Here is a 10,467-nt window from a genome sequence, read left to right on the forward strand (position 1 = left end):
ATCTTAACACACACTTGCTGCGGTTTGTCCGTCCATTCTGGCATTCTAGAACACAAGTTACCAACCTTCCTGGCAGATGATTTCTAGGGTCCGTGTTTACCCCTTGCAGTAAGTTGGAGGGTCCGGCTTTTTAACCATGGATTTCTGCGTCACTTGAAAGTTCTGACCAGACATTAAGCAGATGCTTCTTCAACTCAAATCAGTAACTGTAGATCCTGGTGAAAAATGGGGATAAAACCCTTAAGACAGAGCAGATGTCTTAAGACACAGATGTCTCAAGACAGGATGTCTCACACAGCAAAAGTCTCAAGACACAGGATGGAAGGACTGAAAAGTCCCATAGGACTTGGGAGTTCTTAGTTTGCTTGACTGCAACTACAAAAAAGCAAAAACAAAACCCAGCTTTCTCTACAACTGTGTTTGGCTTACCCTCCCTCGCCCTCGGTCGGTCCACCTGCCTGTCCCCTTTGTTTGTCACACTCTAACCTAAGACAAAAGATCTGGAAAACACTGGTGGGCAGAGCGCTTTTCTAAACCCTGAAAGTAATGGCTTTTTGTCTACACCCAATCGTGGTGTGTGTTTATTAGCAATACATTTTCCATTTATTTTCTCAAAGATTGCCAATAAAGAACCGAATCACAGAAGGGAGTAGCTCTAAACCCTCCGAGTTCCCTAATGTCAAACTCATTAGCATCCGAATAAGCACACAGCAGCACCTCATCTGCACAATCGTGATTTTTTACTACTTTTAATAGCATTTCTCAGAGGGCTCATTTTCAACTTTCTTCAGTGGTTAGTTGGTTCTCAGGGGAAAAGGAGCTTCCTGACGCTTGCGGCTTCCCCGCAACAACCCGGCCGTTTGCTGTCAGATGCGTCAGCCCTCTGCCCTAACCCCATCTGCTGTCTCTCCCCTCCCCAGGGAGCAGAGCAAAGGCAGCACAGCTGAGATCCACGTGGAGCCCTGCACAGAGGATGCCGGCAAAATATAAGTTCAGAAATGTGATGTGACACAAAAGGCCTGGGAAGTCCAAGTGCACCGGAATACGGGTGGGAAAGAGGAGCTGCAGAGGCTCGCTGTTCCAAGCATCCATCGTTCACAGCTCCGCCCACGGCCTTGTGGAAACACACTGGCTGATACCAAGAGGAATCTCCCACTGCAATGGGTTCCCTTCACTCCCTGCATGTATCCTATTACTGTATCAAAGAGGGACCTTCAAAAACCCATTTTCGATAGTCGCCATACTCTTTCTTAACTTTTTATTTCGTACTGGAGTATAGCTGATTAACAATGTTGTGATATTTGCAGGTAGATAGCAAAGGGACTCAGTCATACATACACATGTATCCATTCTCCTCCGAACTCCCCTTCCATCCAGGCTACTACATAACATGGAGCGGAGTTCCCTGTGCTGTACAGTAGGACCTTGTTGGTTATCCATTTTAAATATAGCAGTGTGTATATGTCCATCCCAAACTCCCAACTATCCCTTCCCCTCATCCTTCCCCTTGGCAATCATAGGTTCTTTTTCTAAGTCTATGAGTCTGTTTTGTAAATAAGTTCATTTGTATCATTTCTTTTTAGATTCCACCTATAAGGGATGTCACACGATATTTTCCTTTCTCCGACTGACTGACTTCACTCAGTATGACAATCCCTAGGTCCTTTCATGATGCTGCAAATGGCAATAATTGCCATACTTTTAATCTCTTTGCTGATCTTAAACCATGCTGTAAAACTTAAGGACTTACTAAAATATTCTTAGGAGATACACATTTTGGAAGACAATTAACCTAAGATTTGGAATCTTGACCAAGCTCCTCCAACTTGTAACTGAGTTAGTTCTCTCCCCTGCCTACCAGGACGGACACTTTTCCATTGAAGTTCATCTTTTCATGAAACCGAAATCTTAGAAGGTGAAACTACATGACAAACCAAGGTGCTGGGAGCCTAGTGGGCTGCACGGTCTTTCGGCGTGTGCTATAATTAAGACATGGCTTCACTTGCTAAATGGAGTCATCACAGAAGACCCCATTTGTGTGCTCTGCTTTATGCCAATAATCATGGATGGAGTGCTAAATTTACAGACACTTCAAGGATAAGTATTTGCTTCAGAAAAGGACAGTTCTTTTTTATTTTTTAGCAACTTTCAAATATGCACTACAGTATTAGTGTTTTTTATTTTTAATTGGAGCATAATTGCTTTACAATGTTGTGCTGGTTTCTGCTATATAACAACTAAGTGAATCAGCCATAAGTATACATACACCCCTTCCCTCTTGAGCTTCCCTCCTGCCCCCACCCCACCCCCTAGGTCATCACAGAGCACCGAGCTGAGCTCCCTATGCTGTTCAGCAGTGTCCCACCAGCTATTTTACAGATGGTAATATGTATATGCGGAGAAGGCAATGGCACCCCACTCCAGTACTCTTGCCTGGAAAATCCCATGGACGAAGGAGCCTGGTGGGCTGCAGTCCATAGGGTCTCTAGGAGTCAGACATGACTGAGTGACTTCACTTTCACTTTTCACTTTCATGCACTGGAGAAGGAAATGGCAACCCAATCCAGTGTTCTTGCCTGGAGAACCCCAGGGACAGGGGAGCCTGGTGGGCTGCCGTCTATGGGGTCGCACAGAGTTGGACACGACTGAAGTGACTTAGCAGCAGCAGCAGCAGCAGTATGTATATGAAAGACAGTTTTTAAACCTGATGACATGATGTAATGAATCTGAGATGTTACTTTTTTAAAGATATATCAGATTATATTTTATTGGTGGTGGTGGTGGTGAGGTGACCTAAAGTGATAAGAGGCAACTGTCAATTGTGTCCTTAAAGCAGAGAACCATAGATTTACTTATGATTCAGAAACAAATTCTATATTAAAAAAAAATCCTCCAGACTAAACTCAAAGTGAAAACTTTGATGAAAAGGCAAGGAAATCGAATATGAAATGTCATAGTGCTGGAAGCCCTGTGAGACAACTGCTACGTTTGGAGTTCACTTACCAGTGGGACTGGTCCGATGCAATGCCCGGCAGCCTCCTCTCAGAAGTTGGGTGTTAATTCAAACTCCAAACATCACCCTCAGGTCTAGTTTCCTGCCAAGTAAAATGAAATGGGAGAATTCAGCATGGTAACCTCAGCACTGGGCTTCTCTGCTGGCTCAGAAGGTGAAGAATCTGCCTGTAATGTGGGAGACCCAGGTTCGATCCCTGGGTCGGGAAGATCCTCTGGAGAAGGGAATGGCAACCCACTCAGTATTCTTGCCTGGAGAATTCCATGGACAGAGGAGTCTGGTGGGTTACAGTCCATGGGGTCACAAAGAGTTGGACACGACTGAGCGACTAACACACACATACAACCTCAGCACTGCTGACCCATGAGGCCCTGTCTCCCAACCTCCCAACACTTTTAACCTCTCAGTCACTAACTTTGGGATCTTCACCAATTGTTCATTAGTTGGAATGGTGAAAGGGGGAGATTTTTCCTTGCTCTTTTTTTTTTTTTTTTTTTAATGGGAAAGCAAGTCCTTTATAGTTCTGTCTAAGTCACTTCTGTCTAGTTTTATTTGTTATATTTATTTTTTAATTGGAGTATAATTGCTTTAAAATGTGTTAGTTTCTGTGTACAATGAAGTGAATCAGCCATATGTACACATATATCCCCTCCCTCTGGGGCTTCCCTCCCACCTCCCATCCCACCTCTCTAGGTTTATTTTTATATTAATCACCATGATAATTTAAGTGAGAGTCAAATTTCGTATAAATTTGGACAGACGATCGAATCCTTCAGCTTTCCACTTGCCATGTTTCATCATTAAATTTCTAATGAAAATTTAAACCTCTTATTTTGAATTTTTTCATCAATGAGATTTCTCATCATAGCAAGAGAGTATATATTTAGCAACTGATGTACAAAAATGACGTTGGCCTACTATCACATTATATTTATGCTGTCAAACACGGCTTCCTTCTTCTTAGCCTTCCAGATTGATACAAGGAGGACTTGCTTCATAGACAGGAGCAAATGAAGAGAAGTAGTGGGTTCCTTTTCAGAGAAGGCGATGGCACCCCACTCCAGTACACTTGCCTGGAAAATCCCATGGACGGAGGAGCCTGCTAGGCTGCAGTCCATGGGGTCGCTAGGAGTCGGACACGACTGAGCGACTTCACTTTCACTTTTCACTTTTATGCATTGGAGAAGGAAATGGCAACCCAATCCAGTGTTCTTGCCTGGAGAATCCCAGGGACGGGGGAGCCTGGTGGGCTGCCGTCTATGGGGTCACACTTCACACGACTGAAGTGACTTAGCAGCAGCAGCAGCAGGTTCCTTTTAAGTTGTTTTAGGCAAATAAAAATACTGTTTATTGGCTATAAGCTCTACTTGTCACAGTAGGAGTAGAAAGAACTTCATCAAAACTGAAACAGCCCCCACTGCAAAATGGGGCAGTGGCATTGCTTCCTCATAGGGGGAATGCCTTAGGTTTTAAATCACAGCATATTCAGCAAGACTAATTATTTGATATCAGCAACCAAACTGCTCTTCATGATACATTCTGAATTTTTTTGCTTCCCCAGTGATTACTGAAGTTCAACTACAAACAAAACTTATGCAGTAGAGTTTGTTATTTTACAAGAAGAACATAAACATGATTTGTCAATGTACAAAATTTCCATTGATGGACTTAATTGATTTTTACTGGTTTGCCTGGCTTTTTGAGCTCTCTGCCTTATGGAGTCTTTCAAGGAATCTGAAGTACAAAGAATGCTATGGCAACTCTGATCTTCTCTAGAAAATGTTTTTTGTTTTTGTTTTTTTTTGTTTTTTTTTGCTCTGCAAATTGCTGCAGTCATACAGAACATCAGAATAACTTCTGGTTTCCACTGTGATCAATATGAAGTCATTGTACTTGTACTAGCAGGCATTTTATTATTCATATGTGTCCTTCTACCACCTGTAAAAATAAAGCACAAGCCCCTTCTTCTGAAACTCTGAGGCAATGCCAATAACTCGTGCGAGACCCATACTTCTCCCTGCAAGAGGTTTTAACTTCCACCTGATTTAAGTCACAAAATAGCCCTCAAAGATCCTTAAAGCCTTGCTGCAATTAACATAAATGCATTCAGATGCCATTCATGACTGATAATTCCAACACCTTGTGGGAAAAAAAAAAGTTGCATGCTGTAAACATTATAAACATATTCAAATAAGCTTAACACAAGCTGCCATGCTTATTTCTGCCTAGATCATGGACCAGCGAAATGGTTAATGCAAATGGATTTATAATTTGCTTTGGGGGGCCAGTTTCTTCTCCTTATTTATTAGCCCAGCTGATGGGGTAGATTTGATGAGGCACTTCTGGAATAATTGAGTCATCACACAAAGAAGGCCGCTAGCATTCAGAGTGGTTTTATCAGCAGCAAGCAGGCCTGATTACTGACAATTACACTCTGATCCGGTGATGGAGGAGAAAGAGCCAACGAGTGGGAAATGTCCATGTTTCTATCCAGGAATAATTTCTACATTCATTTTACATGCTAAGTGTTTCCTATCTCTGCATAATAAACTGTAAACAGGAATCGATGGCACAATGTCCCTTAATATTTCCTGGTAATGAAGACACAAATGTACAGTGAGTGCTGATAAATATAGATGAAACATAAGCTATTCTCCTAGTCGGTATTGTTACCTTTAAAACAAATGCATTTTTCTGGTAAAAGCATAATCAGAGCTAATGCAAAAAAATGACAGAAGATTGAAACTGTCCTTGTAACTACATAGAAACTTTGGGAAAGTCCTGTTAATCACTGCCGCCTTAAAGGCTCACAGGCTGAAGGTGAGACAGTGGGAACCACGTCACTCGGCTTCTCAACAGTCAACGGTGAAGAGCTCCTTGGGTTCACACAGCAGAGGGCACGGCGACAGTAGCCATCTCTAGCACTCAGAGCGCATCTCAGCGAACCGGCATGAGGAGGACTTTGGTTTCCTTCCATCAGGCCTTCCGACAGAATGGTGATCGGGAATAACCAAGTTAGACCTGAGACGGAGAGCAGGGCTGTGCTGTCTCCTGCATGGGTTTTTAACCACTTGTTTATGAAATGGTTCTTAACAAAACACTGTGAGCAAAAATTGATCTCATTAAACCAGCTTTCTCTCTGACTCAGATGCTAGTTGGGAATGCCCAGGGATATGGAATGTGCATAGTTCTTAGTGTGCTGCTATAGATTTTAGGGGGAAAATTTTAATTTCCTGTAATATCAAGTTTCTACTTTTAAACAAGCCAATCAGGTGCAAAGCCCTGCATAATGAACCTGCCTGGGTCTGTTTGCTTAATCTTTTCTCTAAAGCCCCTTTCTGGCTTCCAAAGAAATAAAAGTTATCTTCTGTTCTGCTGTGGTAACTATGGAAACTCTGTTTTATTAAACTAACCACTTAACTTCAAGGCTTGTGTTGCAACTAAATGTGCTATTTTGAGTAAATCTATACTAAACAACCCTATAATGTCAAAACATTTTTAATAAAGTTCAAAGAGCACTTGTTGATTCAAAAAGGAGGCTTTTTATTATGTAAAGGGAATTTTCTCTATTTAAGCTGTTTTATTATATAGATTGTTACACAATATGCTTGATATCCTAAGACATTTTATATTTTCCTTGTCCGTTTCTAAGAGGTTTTCTTAGAATTTTTTCCAAAAAGTGTGCTGTTTCACCCAGCAGGAACTGTTTGTTTTGCATTAAAATCCTCACCATATTCTGTACAATTGGATTAAGATAAAAGAATAGAATCATTTATCTTTATTGTCTGACCAGGCAATATGGAATGGGAGAAACTAACGAAACTGTCAAAGAAATGACTTGATTCTCAAATGTTGAGGCCAGTGGGCATTGGATTTTTGCAGAAGGGTTTTTGGATTTTGTCCTCATTACAGTTAATTTAATGCAGATTTTGTTAACATAAGTCCCTTTCTGCTAAACACTTTACTTATTATTGGTTCAATACACATTTATTGAGAACTGATCTAGGAAACTCCATGCCAGTCTTGGGCATTTAAAGATACAGAAAGCACAGCTCTTATCCTCATGGTACAAATCAGCAAACTGAGGATTCCAATAGGATGTGGAAATATGATAAGGGAGGAGGCAGAACAAGCAATGGGAGCACGGGCTGAGACCAGCCTGGAAATGCTTCCAGAAATGATGAATCATGAAGAACGCATCTTCGGAGATTCAGAGACTTTGGCTAAAATAAATAAATGTCCCCAAAGACCAAATGAAAAACCACAGTCAAAGTTGTACTTGGCTTGGTTAAGCAATGTATTTAAGCCACAGTTTTGTATAGCTAGACAAGTGTCAAAGGAGACTAGCTGGTCAGGGTAAAGAGCTAAAATGAAATGTTTAGGATGTGTTTATTTTATTTGCTACTCTCAAAGGAACTCTTCCCTTTGGTATCAGAGCTGCAAAATGTGTCTGGTGAGAAGCAGTATCACCCATGCCATGGTGAAGCGACTGAATGGCATGGTTGTAAGTGCCAGTCCTATTTTGATGGCACCTCCAACCTGATTCCTTGAGCTCCCTGACATCACAGAGTCAAGGTCACTTTATCCTCCTGGTGCCAGTAAAGCTTATGGACTTGAGGGGATGTGTCATGTTGACCTTTCACTGAAACACAATGTGGCCAGATTGGGTACTCAATACTGAATTGAATTGAATTCAGTTACTACTGAATTGAATTAAAATAAGCCTAAAATAATATTCCTTGGATGCCTGAGATACTATCCTATTAATTGTTTTCAATACATAACATCCCAGGACAACATCTGGAGCTTATAGATTTTGTCTGATTGCTATGCCAGTTAAGAATTTACAATTTTGTCTTCAATGTCCTCTTTCCTTATGTATAAAAGTCAGCTCCCAAAACCAAAGGAGAGCAAGCATAGAGCGTAATAGATTTCACAGTCAGTTTCTTCCCCAACGTCTACTTTTATCTGATTTACATGAAAACTAACAGTACGTGATTTAAATCAGTCCTTTCATGGGAATAAAAGCCAAAGGTAACATGGACATATTAGTCTTATTTTTCCAAATTTGGCAAGAAAACCATTTAGAAAGATCTTCAACTCATTTAAACTATATCCAGTTTCCAGTTTCTGTACCTCACTTTTCTTACTCAGAATTTGTCAGTATGTCCACTGTCCTGACTTAAAGACACACTTACATTTTATTTTAAACAGCATATGTCCATGTCCTTCAAATGGATGAGCTTTGTACTGGAGATAAAAATGGAACCACAGGGAAAGACAAAACTAACCCATTACTTTTACCATGAAAGTAAAATGGTATGACATTTTCTGGGTCAAGAAGATCCCATGGAGAAGGAAATGGCTATTCACTCCAGTATTCTTGCCTGGAAAATTCCATGGACAGAGGAGCCCGGTGGGCTATACAGTCCATGAAGTTGCAAGAGTCAGACACAACTCAGCGACTAAATAACACCTTGACTGAACTCTTTCCCTGAGAAAGGCACTCTCACGAGCACCACAGTGCACTCTTTTCCTGTCATCATCCCATGCCTACGGGGAGTTGTCACCATTTCACAATGAAGAAAACCTTCCATGCTAACACCAGCTTCTGCATGACAGCCCTGGGAATCTAGGTGCCAGGCCCCGTGAACCCTGTAATAGTCAGATCAGTTTTCTCTCTGCATCATGGACCTCGTCTTTCCCATGGACATTGTATTCCTCTTGCTCAAGCTCAGTGAAACACAAACATACTAACTATCCCAGTAAAGCTGGTATTCATCTGTACCTCTGATGATATAGGCATTATGCTTACAAAAATACCACGTGGAGAACATTCTTGGTGTGAGGAGGGGTGCTGCAATGCAAAAATGGAAATCTCAGAATTCATGATAACCATCATCATGATTTACAAATTCCATTTCCTAAAACTGACTTCTCAGTCTTGGGTGCTCAATAAATCTTTCTTCTCTTCATTCAAACACAAGAAATTCTTTAGAGGATTTATACTGTCAGCTGTAAAATAGGTCCCATCTATCGGTTGACTTATCCTCCATATTAGTTTTCTGTTGTTGCTGTAAAAAGTCCACAAACTTCATGGCTTCACACAAATACATTACCTTACAGCTCTGGAGGTGTGAAGTCTGGGACAGTTGCACCAGGCTAAGATCAAGTCAGGCTGCGCTCCTTTCCAGAGGCTGTATGGGGAATTCATGAGGACTGACTGGGGGCATACGCCAGTTCCTTGTATTGTAGGTCTGAGATCGTTGTTTTTTCAGTGGCCATTCTTAGTGTCTCGAGGCCACTGCATTCCATGGCCCATGGCTCCTTCTTCCCTCTTCCAATTGTGGGTCCTTCTCGGGTCACTTCTCCATGACTCATCCACCTGCCTTTCTCTTACGGTCCCTGGGATAAGTTGAGCCCACCTGGATAATCCAAGCAACTCTCCCATCTCCAGACTCTTAATTTATTCACACTCCTTTTGTATGTAAGATAATGTATTCACAGGTTTCAGGAATTAAGACATAGGCATTTAATATCACTGTTAATATTTGGGTTCAACATGCCATGTTTCCATTTGTTTTCTATTCGTCTTATCTTTTGTTATATTTTTTTTCCTCTGACTTAAGTTCTTTCAGATGTTAAAGATTTTTTTTCCCCATTTATTCTAAAAAAAAAGACAGTTTGTGGAGGCAGGGTGATAATACTGCCACTACATTCTTCAGCTATGTATGTAAATCCTGATTGTGTTTAAGTATTAATGCTCCTCATATGAGACAAGTGACATCATCAACCAAGAAGGCCTGGTGTACACAATTCTCAAAAAAATACATAATTGTAACTCAAATGACCAGGAAGAGACCAACATTAACAAAATCAGGCATCTTTAGTTGCCCTCAAAAAACAAATACCTTAAATTTTCAAGTTTTTGGAGGCCTTTGGAAAGTTAGGGGTACTTCTCTCTGGAGGGGGAAATTTATTTCTAAATAATCTTTACTCACCTTCCCTAACATCCACTGGCTCTGAACTGGAGACTTTCCATTGCTATGGACAAGAAGTGTCATCAGAGGGAAAATGGAAAGAAAAAGAGAAACTTAATTAAACAGTAATTATCTACAGCTTATTAACTGTATGAAACAATCTTTTCAAGTAATTTACATACTGACTATGAGAGAATGGACCAAGGCACTAACCAATCGTCAGCAGTCCAACAATATTCATTTGAAAGAACTCCCCTCAACAAGAAAAACAGGTGTCTACTGTGATCAGAAAATGCTTCTTAGATTTGAGTTCCTTTGTCCACAAGTACATTTGAGAACCTTTTCTGGGCACACACCTGAGAGTGAAAGTGAATTATCAATGACAGTCTTTAAAAAAAAAAAAAAAAAAGAGTCAGTGGTTTAACACTAATTTCTAATCAGATCCTACAGAAAGGAACAGCCCGCACGGCAGCT

The sequence above is a fragment of the Bubalus kerabau genome, chromosome 14 (assembly GCF_029407905.1).
Source record: "Bubalus kerabau isolate K-KA32 ecotype Philippines breed swamp buffalo chromosome 14, PCC_UOA_SB_1v2, whole genome shotgun sequence".
Lineage (NCBI taxonomy): Eukaryota > Metazoa > Chordata > Mammalia > Artiodactyla > Bovidae > Bubalus > Bubalus kerabau.